The sequence below is a fragment of the Propithecus coquereli genome, unplaced genomic scaffold (assembly GCF_000956105.1).
Source record: "Propithecus coquereli isolate 6110/MARCELLA unplaced genomic scaffold, Pcoq_1.0 Scaffold95, whole genome shotgun sequence".
In the NCBI taxonomy this organism is placed as follows: domain Eukaryota; kingdom Metazoa; phylum Chordata; class Mammalia; order Primates; family Indriidae; genus Propithecus; species Propithecus coquereli.
Genome location: NW_012155840.1, coordinates 8,479,720 through 8,491,852, shown reverse-complemented (window position 1 = coordinate 8,491,852; position 12,133 = coordinate 8,479,720).

Sequence of the window (12,133 nt, the reverse complement as noted above, 5' to 3'; positions counted from 1 at the left end):
CATATGCTGGGCTTCATGCTGAGCAGTCTGTTTACTTCCATTAACTCACATTTATCAAACACCTACTATGTGCTAGGCAATGTAGATATAAAGACACAGAGACTGCCTTCTCCAGGAGCTCCAACTTGGGCAGAAGAGTAGTAATGTAGATAGCTTACAACACTGTGGAATTTAACACAGCAAAAGATGCTGCTGGGGGTGTGTGTGTGGTCAGGATCAGAGAAGATTCTGGGTGGTTCCCTGAGTGAAATTTGAAGAATGAATGTTAAGGAATTACGCCATTCTACAATTAATAAAATTCATAAATAAATGAATTTGCTATCTCTCTCAGTTGATGATCTCATATGAATCTGTGTGAAGTGGCCCCTTTGATGATAAGGCAATCCTTTGGATGATTGCTACTCAGTAAATAGCTTAGAGCTGTCTCCAGGCAATTCATGTAGGACCATATTTATAAAGTTTTATAAACAGCAGGACAAACCTCCCACTGCCACTACCACCTTGCCTGTACAGGACTCAATTCCTCTCCACTCCCACTAGGTAGGAATAGGGCAGACTCAATGCTATTTTCAGCCAGCAACATCTCTCAGATGAGTTACAAAGCAAGGCAGAGCATAGATTCAAAAACAGTAGTCAGAACAGCAAACAATTCTTATATGGTGTTCTTCAAAGAGCCCAAATTGCTTCAAGTACTACAGAAATGTCATTTAAAATTAACAGGGATGTTGTCTCTTACACTCCAGAAAGTTAAAAGCCTTCTCATAACCACCAGTCTCTTCTATGGCCAAATAGTTAAAAGCAATGGATTACTTGAAAGATGATTTTCCTTTTGAAAAAGTTGTTTCTCCTATTCTGGGCAGAATACTAGAACCCAGGAGGATGTATTATATTCTGTCTCCTCCCTAGTAGAAGACAGTTAGTAATAATAACTATAACTACCAATTTTGGAGTCCTATGATGAGTCAGTCTGTTTCACAAACATTAGCTAATTTAATTTTCTTGATTATCTGCAATAGCAGGTACTATTTTCCTTGAAGACTAAGGCTCAGAGACATTAACTGACCTAATAGCAAGAATATGGTAGTAAGATTAAAATATTTATCTAGCTAGGATTCGTCCTAAATGCTGGTGGAGTGTTCAGGTTTCTTAGGGTGATATTTCTGGGAATGTGAGCTGGGAATACAAGTTCGTCAGCCAAAGACCTTCTGTTTCCTCTGGAGAGGAGTCCTCTGGAATCCAGTTACCCTGGAGCTGGAGTCAGAGACAGGCCAGGTAGGAGACTTTGGCAAGGCAGGAAAATCTCTGTACATTTTTCATACATGTTGTTAATCTTACCTTTGTTACTATTCATACTTACCTGTGAATCACGTCCTTTAACTAAGAATACCCTCAGCTAAGAGCCAATATTCCAGGCAAGGTGGCTTTCAGGTACATTTTCCCATTGCTTGACAATGTTAAAAATGGAAATGTATTCAGAGAGAGAGAAAAAAGTTTGGATTCTGGACATAATCAAATGATATTTCAGAGTATATTGTACTTTTGAAGACCCTTCTTAAAAATAATTTCTTGTTTAAAATGAACTACAATACTTGATATATAGTAAGAACCCAGAGGGATGTACAATAATAGCTACAAAAGTAAAATCAATGGTATTTAAACTATGAAATTGTCTTATCTTTTAGTTTTTAGTTCCTATTTCACATTGCATTTTCCATAATGGTTGCAATAAAGATGTAAAAATTTAACCAGACTCAAACACCTCAATGTTTTAAACTTTTATATGTATTTTTCATTAGTTTGCTTAGCCTACACTTGAAATTGCATCACTTGATCTTCTCAGATGTCTTTTCACAAGAACACCTGTAAACTCTGTTTGTTTTTATATGAATTTAATTATATTCTGCCTTTTCCCTAATGAATAGCAGGAGATTTACAATGGGCATATAAAATGTGATTAAGTACCATAAGTTAGAGATGGAATAAAAAAGTAAAATCAGGGACAAAGAGTAGACAGAAATAGAACAAAAATTTCATATCACTGTGACCCACATGTATACGGGGTGGGGGACAACTTAGGGAGACAATTTGGCTTGCCAGCAGCTAGGTGAAGAAAATGTGGTCAATTACATGCTTTAAAGGTCATGAGATAAAAACAAATTGACTACTCAGAATTACATCTGTTCTAGATAGTGAGATCGGGCAGGAATTTCTCCCAGGAGTCCTCATAAAGAGGATGATGTGTGATGTGGAAAACACGTTCTCAACAGCAACGTTATAATCAGAGGCTCTTTCTTATGAAGACCCTCGATATAAACTGATGGGATCCCACTGAAGTTCAATATACTAAGATTACTTTGGGGATCTTTAAAGTAGTTTCTTTTTTTTTCTTTTTTGAGCAGAACAAAATAAAAGTGCAGAAAATAAAAAGTGGAAGGTTCTGATCCTTCCTTGGCAATAAAGACTCATTTCAATGTTTTTTGTCCGACCCAAATCCAAAAGCTTCCAGGGACCATGAGAAGTTTTGCCTACAATTACTTATTGGTTGCTGTGGTCATTAGAAAGATGATTTTTTAATACAGGTGAAATGATGTATCTTTGGATGTCACATTGTTAGACTTAATCTGGGTAAATGTAATGTATTTGAAAGGAGCACACTCAGCTGTATCATTAGAGACAGGGTGGTTGTGGTGGTTAGAATCTCTCTGCTTCATTACTCTGCTTATGATGCTGGGACTGGGTCTCTGCAAACCACAATTCTCCTTCCCCAGCTCTGTCAACAGGGATCCCAAAAGGAAGATGGGGAGGCTGAAGGATGTTTGCTGTTTCTGCCTGAAATAATTCTCTATCTAGCAGCAGCAGTTGATTCCATAGCAGCAGTTGGGCCATTTTTGATGCGGTGGCAATTTATGATTACATAATCAATACCCACCAGGTATGCACCAAGTTGGTCATTTCCCATTTTGTACCTATTGTTAGATATTTTAGATGTGTTAAGAATTTATGATTATATTTCATTGTAATTGGTGATTACAAAAGATTCATGTGCTTCATGTAGAAAATTAGAATAAAATTGGAAAAGCACAAAACAGAAAATTAAAATTCTCTGTAATCCCACCATTCTTACTTATATTTTATCATTACATGTATATGTTATATTTATTTATATGTATTAAACAGGCTCTTTATTGCACACATTTATAAGGTGACTTTTCATTAAATCAATACTTTTTTCAGGACTTTTGAAAGAGTCCTAATTTATTATATCTCTTTAGATGAAAGACTGAAGTAAAATTATATTAAAAAAGACTCAAGCCTGGGAGCGGGGAGGAGGGGATGGATATACACACACATAACGAGTACAATGCACACTGTCTGGGGGATGGACACGCTTGAGGCTCTGACGGGGGGGGGGCTGCGGACAAGGGCAACATACATAACCTAAACATTTGTACCCCCATAATATGCTTAAATAAAACCTCAAGCCTAATTTTGAATATATAGTATTATTTTATAATTTAACTTATTTTTTTAACTTTTTTCATTTTTTCATCATCAAGCTGTGGTGCATATATAGTGCTATTAATCTGTATTCACTTTTAATTCAGTTGTCTTTTAAAGAAAAAGAAAATGTGAATGTTTCAGGCAGGGTGGAAAATAGTCTCCATCACATGTGCCCACAGCATTGGCTGCACAGAACCCAGTGATGATGGCAGATCAAGGTTGCTCTCAGTGCGGCAAAGTGTTATGACTCATTAGCAAAGTCTTCAGTGGGAGAGCAACACATGAGCCGTGTAGCCGCTAGTCAGATGGAGCTAAGGCATGTCCGTGGATCTTGCAAAGTGGAGCCTTTTTCATGTACCATGCGTTGTCACAAGGGAACTCTGCTCAAGTAAAGACTTCATGCATTTATCTAACGATAAACACTTGATAGTGTGTTCCAGTTATCTATTGCTAAATAGCAAATCACCTCAAATCTTAATAGTGTAAAACGATACCTATTATATTATGACCATGATTCTGCAGGTCAAATATTTAGGCAAGGCAGAGAGGAAACCGCTCATCTCTGCTCCATGATGTCTGGGGTCTCAGCTGGAAACACTGGAATGGCTCAACTGGGGCTCTATATGCAGGGCCTTGGTTTATGTCATTGGCTAGATTCCTCAGTTCTTCTTCACATGGTGTCTGCCATGGCCAAATGTGCAAAGTGCCTTCTTTGTTCACACATCTGGCTCCTGAGCTGAGATAGCAGGAACACATGGGCATTGGTTAGATGTCTCTCTCTTTCCATGCAGCCTATCCATGTGATTAGTTTGGGCTTCCTAACAGCATAGCAGTCCCAGAGTAGTCAGAGTTCTTCATGGTGGCTGGCTTCCTCTAAGTAAGTATTCTGAGTATGATCTAGCCTCAAAATTCACACATCACTTCTATTGAGTCATTACATTGGGAGTTTAAATTCTTTGGGGACCCATGGTTGGCTAGCAGTTACCACACAATATTTTGCAGATCAGTCAGCTTTCTCACTTGAATTATCTTCTCTGACACTTACCGTACTCTGTAAGGTGGAAGTGCGAGGATGCTCACAATTTAAAGTGGAACACGAGGAGGGGGATTCCATGGTTTTACAAGCCAAGAGGCCATTTACTGCTGGCAACTCCATGGCTGGGGATATTTTTCTTGGAGGGTATGTATCATACTAGCAAGTTCCAAGTCATAGGAAAGGAGGCAGAAGCAAACAGCTGAGTATTGGAGATGGAAGGTATTAGAGAGGAAAGTTCAGGAAAGAGAGAGTACACTTAATTACTAAATACTGTATAAAAAATACCATTTGTAATAAAAAGAAGTGGGGCAGCTTGGAACCAAATCTATAAACATTGCTCATAAATAGGGTCCATTTTTATGGAATTTATACACGAGTCAAGGAGAAGAGATTTTAAAGAAAACCCACAGGAGCAGATATTTAGGAAAGGCTTTATTGTCTCCTGTAGGAAGGCACCTAAAGATTACATGACTTGCCTTAAAATACATAGCTAATTAAATGGCAGAGCCAGGATGCATGCTCAGATTATGCAACTAGAAGTCAGTTACATTTTTTGCTGCATCATGAGATTTCCTAAACCGGACATCATATACTGTACAAATTAAAGTTCTTGGTTATAAATACAAAAACTTGCTTTGGCTAGTATAGACAGAAAAGAAATTTATTAGAAGGTTATAAGGTAGCTTTCTAAATGAACAGGATGTTTGGAGAATTAGTTTCAGAAAATATTAATGGAAATAGTCACAGTCAAGACAAAGAAAGAGGCTGGTTAGGGCATTGGCTCTGGCACTCACGGCCTCTGGACTCATTGTAGCCAGCAGCTATTGCCACTGCTGTTCTGTTAATGTTACTGATCACAACGTTAATGAATGTATTGAAGTCTTTGAGATTCTTCAAAATCTAAAGTCCCAGGTGGGAGCATAAGATCAGTCAAGCCTCTGTCACTTACCCAAGTTTCCAGGTGGTTTTTTAGAGAAGAAACTTCTAAGCCTATGTCCCTACCTTTCACCAAGGCACATACATGGGGAAAGGGAGTTCTCCAAATTGAAATGGGAGGTTGATTGCGTCTAGCCAGAAATAACAGCAAGTGTCTGCTATACACATTCTTACCTGCAGTGACCTCATTTCCCACTTACTCTATTTGAGCCTCCAGATGGAAGACACCATTCTCATTGAAAACATGTAATGGTTTGAGGTGAGGAGGCTAAAAGATGAATGTGGGGATTGCCCTGCCGAGCCCAGGATAGTAGTCAGTGCAGTCCACATTCTGAGGCTCCTTCTCTGTCCACTACAGCTGGTGAAAGGAAGGAAAAGAGGAGTTCAGAGAGAAGGGAGAAGCTGGCCAAAGGCTGGGACTTGTCCTTGTGTCCACGACAGCAATGCTGGTGTTTACCTTCATTGGAAGGCAATCAGAAAAGATGAGGGGGTGAAAGTCAATATTAAATCAGCCCTCTTTGAGGCCGAGATTACAGCATGATGGTGTGAGTAAGAATTGCATTTTTCAGAGTGACATGCTTAGAAGGGCTTTCAATGAATTCCCTGCATGACATCCTTAGCAGAGTATGAGGATTTCGTGTGTGCAGTCTAGCAGATGATTCTCTGCAGACTATAAGAGAAGGCCAAAAATGGGATGAGGCAGAGAGCAGGACAATAGTTTTAGAGGCTGTGGGATTTAATAAGAGGACGAGAATAAGTATCTATTGATTTGCTTTACGAAACCAACAGGGAAATTCAAAAAGGAAGTCTGTAAGAAAGGGACTTCCAGGGTCCAGATTAAGTTGAGAGAATTACTTAGAGGAGATAATGAGTGAATTTGGCTTAAACAGAGATAAAAGCAAACTCGGACAATGAGCCAAGGTTTTGTCAGCAGAGAAGTTAGAGTTGGCATTGAACTAAAAGGATTTGATGAAATGAGCAGCATGAACAACTAGATTAGTTACCAGGGGAGGAGAAAGAATCAAATAAGGAGCCAGTTATACAATGAATATAGGAGGGTGAAATAGGAAAATGAATTCTTCAATATCCTGTAAGATCACCTAGCATATCTGGTCTGACAGGGATCAAATCCTTTAAAAGGCAAAAGAAGCTGAAACCAAGCAGTTTATATTTTTTGTCTCCTACCAGCCAAATGTTCATTGCTGTTATACAGATGGGAAAACTGAGGCTGAGAGATGTTGACACATTTGCACCAAAACCATGTATTTAGCAGTGGGCTAGCTGAGATTTAAGCCCACATCTGTGTGATTCAAAAGCCCAGACTTTTTCCACTTTATAGTGATGACCCTTGAATACAGAAAATTTACATTCATAAGTTATCTGTGCTTTTATTTCTTTCCAACCTAAGCATTAAATAGAAGAGAGAGGCTATTCTTGGATATCTTACTAAATTTTAAAGGAAACAAAGACTATATCAACACCATTTTTGTGGGGAGAAACGTAGAATGGGAGGGATCAACAAGTGCACCCTTCTCACTTTCCTTTCTCTCCTTATATATATTACCTATCCAGATTTCAAGACATTTGAAAAATCTTTTCAGCTAATGTTGATGTGGGAGAGACAGATAGCTGCCCTCCTCTTTTTGGTGTAGGGTTGTTGCTATGAAAAGTCTGTCCAGCAAGGGACTACATGTTCTAGCCTCCTTTTTATCTAAATAGAGCCATATAACTAGTCGCTTCCAGACCAAGGTCAATAAGAAGCAGGTGTGCTTTTTTCACTGGTCCTCTTTCCCTTTCTTCCTGCTGGATATTAGCATGCAGGATGACCTGGGAAGCCACCTGTTGAAGACAATACAGCCTCTGCCAGCCTATTACCATTAATTACCTACTCCACCCTCTTCCTCTCCCCAAACATGAAGGCCGGCATTAAATTATTACATGGGTAAGAAATAAAGTTTTATTTTGTGTTAAGCCATTAACATTCGGGCTTTTGTTTTTACTGTTACTGTTATAGCAGCTGGCATTACCTGAACTAACACAATTGAACTCCGTTACACGGGCTTTTGAATGCTCTTGCTTCTCTTTCTTCCCGTATCATTTTTATGTCTTCAGGGTCTATCATACCAGGGATGATAGAAGAGTATGAAGGGGAGTTGCATCTCACGTTTAATGTTGTTCCCTCATGGGTACAGAAAAAGAAAAGTAAGGGGTGTGAAAATAATTCTAACATGAAGAATTTATTCTATAAATTCTATCAATTTATTCTATAAAGACATTAATCATTTTTTTCTTTTTATAAACCTAATAGCATGTACAATTAAAAATTGGATGTCTGAAACCCCTGGGAAATAACCATTAGAATTAGCTCAATTATTAGTAGTATTTGAGCTTAATTCGTGAACCTGAGATTCTGCAGCTCATAGCTGGCAGAGTTAGTCCATTTGTTACTCACTAGAAAGTGTTTAATAAATATATATTGTGCTAAATGCTAAGTGCTATGTGGAATTACAAGTAAAATTTTTAAGTGTCCTTTCAGAGGTGACACAATGATACTAACTACAAAGATATTAAGGCAGCATTGCTCATAATAGCAAAATAAATAATATCAAGAATAGAACAGTGGATAATTAAGGCTATGCTATATTTGTCTAACACTCAGAATTATTTTTAAGGGGGGCTGAGTTTGAACTTTATTCATCAGGCAATTGGAGATCATTGAAACTTTTCGAGAAGATAGATGAAATGACAAAATTGCTTTTTAGCAATAATAACCAGCCAGTAGTATATAGGCTAAATTGAATTAGTAAGAGAATTGTGGATGAGATTACCAGTTTCCCTCAGCATTTGTTCTCTCCTTCTTTTATTAGCAAGAGAACTCTGGAGTATGAGCTGATCAAATAGCAGCCCAGCAAAAATCAATACTCCCAGTCTCCCGTGAGATAGGTGTGACTATGCAACTAAGTTCTGGCCATGGGTTGCTTTTACAGGAGATAAGACTGGGGTGTCACACCTTTCTCAAGTACCTCCCATAAAGATATCTTGGCCTGATGGGGGGAGCCAACACATTGGCAAAAACCAGACCTTTGTATCCTAGCCTATTGTTTCAATGACCATAAGATATTAAACTGAGAAAGAGACAGGGAGAATAAACAGAAGAGAGTGGCCAATGATTACTATTGTTTTCAAGCGTAAATTTTGTGTTCAAGCTGCAACTAGCCTGTGTGCTCTTGACACAGCAGTGCCTCTTATCTGTCTGTATGCTCTTGATCTCCCCTCAGGCTCTTACAATACCCTACAGGCTTTTCTCATGGACAGGATCCCCTTTTAAATGAACATATAACCAGATGCCAATGAAGATTCTTTCCCCGGGTTTAGTGTTATAAATTAAGAGCTTCAATATTGAGAAGTTGGAGTCCCCACAACAAATTCCCTCATAAATTGTCTCTTGCTCTCCACTCTTTCAGCTCTTTTATAGCCTCATGTGAGTGAGGGAGTCCAAAAGTTGTGTTAATAGTTTACAGATATAACAGGTCTATCTCTTAACTGCTAAAAATGAAATATAGCATCTATTATCTTACTTTAGCTGGGACTGAGACAGGACAGACTCCATTCTAACACATGGCTCCACAAATAGCAGAAAGCCACAAGCTAGAGAAAGCAAATAAAAAAAGAAACCAGGAGCATTGCTTAAAAGGATATGAGAATAAAAAAGGGGTGTCCCACCCTGAATAGCAAAAACAATCTTGAAAATGAATAAAGATGTAGGACTTGCATTTCCTGATTTTAAAACTTACTACAAAGCTAGGGTGATCAAAAGAGTGTGGTACTGGCATAAAGAAAGACATACAGACCAGTGAAATGAACAAATAAACCAGAAATAAACACTCAAATATGTGGTTGAATGATTTTTGACAAGGGTGACAAGACCATTCAATGAGGAAAGGACAGTCTTTTCAACAAATAGCGTTGGTAAAACTATATACCCACATGCAAAAGAATGAAGTTGGAACCTTACCTAACACCATATGCAAAAATTAACTCAAAATGGACCAAATACCTAAGTGCAGGACCTAAAACTATAAAACTTTTAGAAGGAAACATAGGACAAAAGCTTTATCACATTGGATTTGATCACAACAAAAAATAATTGAGGAAAGAGGGATGTCCTATGGCACCCAAGGACAGGAATACAGCCAAACTTTAGGAATAGAAAGGAACTTGGTGCTAGGAAGTCGAGAACCAGGGATACTTGCTCTGGATTTTGAATTGCTGGCTCCTGCTTCTCCCTGAATGACTGTTTTACTCTTTTCTCCTGGCATATCTGCTATTTCTACTATTCATTACACACGGTTGAAGATAGGATGTCTCAGAGCTCTATAATTTTTATGTATTCTACATTCAAGGAATTATCTAGAATGAATTAGGAATTCCATAGTCCTAATTCCAAATTTCTAAAAGACAGGGTATGATTGGCCCAGCTTACATCAGATGTCCAACCAACTATGAACATGGGGCAGGGGATAAACATGCCTTCCTGAAAGCCATCCTGTGAGTGAAGGCTTGAAGGTAAGGGGTCGTTTTGAGTTGGATAGATACTTCAAAAGTACCTTCTTCGTATATAGCAATAGTCTGTGGAAAATTGAAAGATATTGTGGAGATGGAATCAACAGGACTTGAAAGCCAATTGAACGTAAAGGGCCTAGAGAGGAGAAGGGGAAAGAAATGCTAACGACAGGGTCAGAATAACTCAGAAGAGAGCAGGGGCCTCTGAGGTCAAAGGGGAAAAGACTGAAGGATAATGCTTCTACTTTGCACATATAAAGTTTAAGATTCTCATGTGACATTGGATGGCAGTTGGTAAAATGGGCTAGAATTCAGGAGAGCGCTGGGAGTTGGAGATATAGATTGTTTTATCTATTTAGCTGAAGAATTGATTCTGAGCACCTTTTTTGGCAGGTCCCTTTTAGGCTCTGGGAATATAGCAATGAACAATACAGACAAGTGGTCTTAACCCAGGCAGCTATATCCTTCATGGTTTCATTAATAGCCTTAAGAAACTCCATGAACCTCTTCAAATAATGAAAAACTTTGTGTGTAGATGCTGAAGTGTCTGTTTTGGGGGGGAAGAAAGTCCCTGGCTTTCAACAGAATCTCAGAAGAACTGCAAATACAAAACTATAGTTAGACATTAAAAAATATGGAGAAAGAGAACACAAGCTGTTCATTGACAATGTCTTGATTAACACCAATATTGACTGTGTGGAAGAGTGAAGAAAAACCAGAAAGGAAGCAGTCAAATCCAAGACAATCTAGAAAAATAATATTTTGAAACATTATTCGATGTATTGTATTTCTCTTTCTTGCCAATTCCTTCTCACGTGCAGTCGACTATACACCCTTGATGCAAAGGCTTAATGTGTTAAGGAAACAAAGAATAAAGGGGGGAAAAAAAACTCAGCATGAAAAAGAATCATATTCTTTTTGAGTTTCAAAAGAGGCTCTTAAAACCTGTGACATGGACAACTTTGAAAGAGAAAGCTTTTTCTAAAGTTCCCTCCACTCCCCATCAAAGCTAAGAGTCTGGTAAACTCAGACTATTTTCTTCTTAAACTATAGAAGCTGTGAGAATTCATGATCATTCAAGAGCAGATTTTGCACCATGGAGAGAAGAATTCTTTTTGGGCTGAGGGAGAAGCCTGGAGAGAAACAAGAAAGAAGAGCAAGGAGATTGGATGCTGGTGTGAGCTCTCGTCTCAGGGTCAAAATCTGGGTGCAAGATGAGATACCCAGATGGGTTTGGGGATTGAAAACCAAAGAACCTTGTGTTCCTTTTTCAAACTCTGGAAGGTGCCTGAGGGTCTCCTGCCAACAAAGAATAGTTAAAAGAAAGCAAAAATGTTTTCAGGGCAGGTCTAGGCAGAGCATGAATTGAGATAGCCTCTCCCCACTATCTCCACCTACCTCCCAGACCTCGTGGATTTCCTTGAGAAATATGAGGTCCAAAAATGTTTTGTGTGTCTAAGGAAGCATTGAAATAGCTGAGAGTCAAGAGGTAGTCTTCCTGAAAGGGGTTGTTACCACAAAAGATAGGCCAAAATGACCACTTATGAAAGAACAAAATGAGGCCAGGAAAGCCTTTTGCAGAAGCTGCAGGGTGGCCAGCAAACGCTGTGAATGAAAGGAGGATGTGACTAAGTCTGAAAGGATTATAGTGCCAGCCACCCTGAGGTAGGAGTGAGTCAGCAGAGGCAGACCACTGATTTTCCAGCAGCAAATCATCATGCACTTGCAGAACTGGGAGACAGGAGTGTCATCAGAAGTAAATTCCAGCAGAAATAGTCTCTCCCACATGGGAAGCAAAGATAAGCCCCTCTGAGTTTTGATCAGCCTGGGGAGAAGGAAATGAGAATGCAGAAGGCAAGAATCAGAGAGATTTGTGTTTTAGCCCAGAAAAGCCTCAGTGATTCTGATTTAATAAATCTAAGTTTTTACTACTAATGGGCATAGGAGTCACTAAATTCATTTGGAATGAAATAAAATTTTATCTTTGTTTGTTCAATCTACACAGTGTGTAAAAATTATCCCTGCTACAACAGAAGTTAATTCAGGAAAGTGTCAGGTATCAGAAGCAGAAGAAGATTTCAAGAACGAGCACAGGGT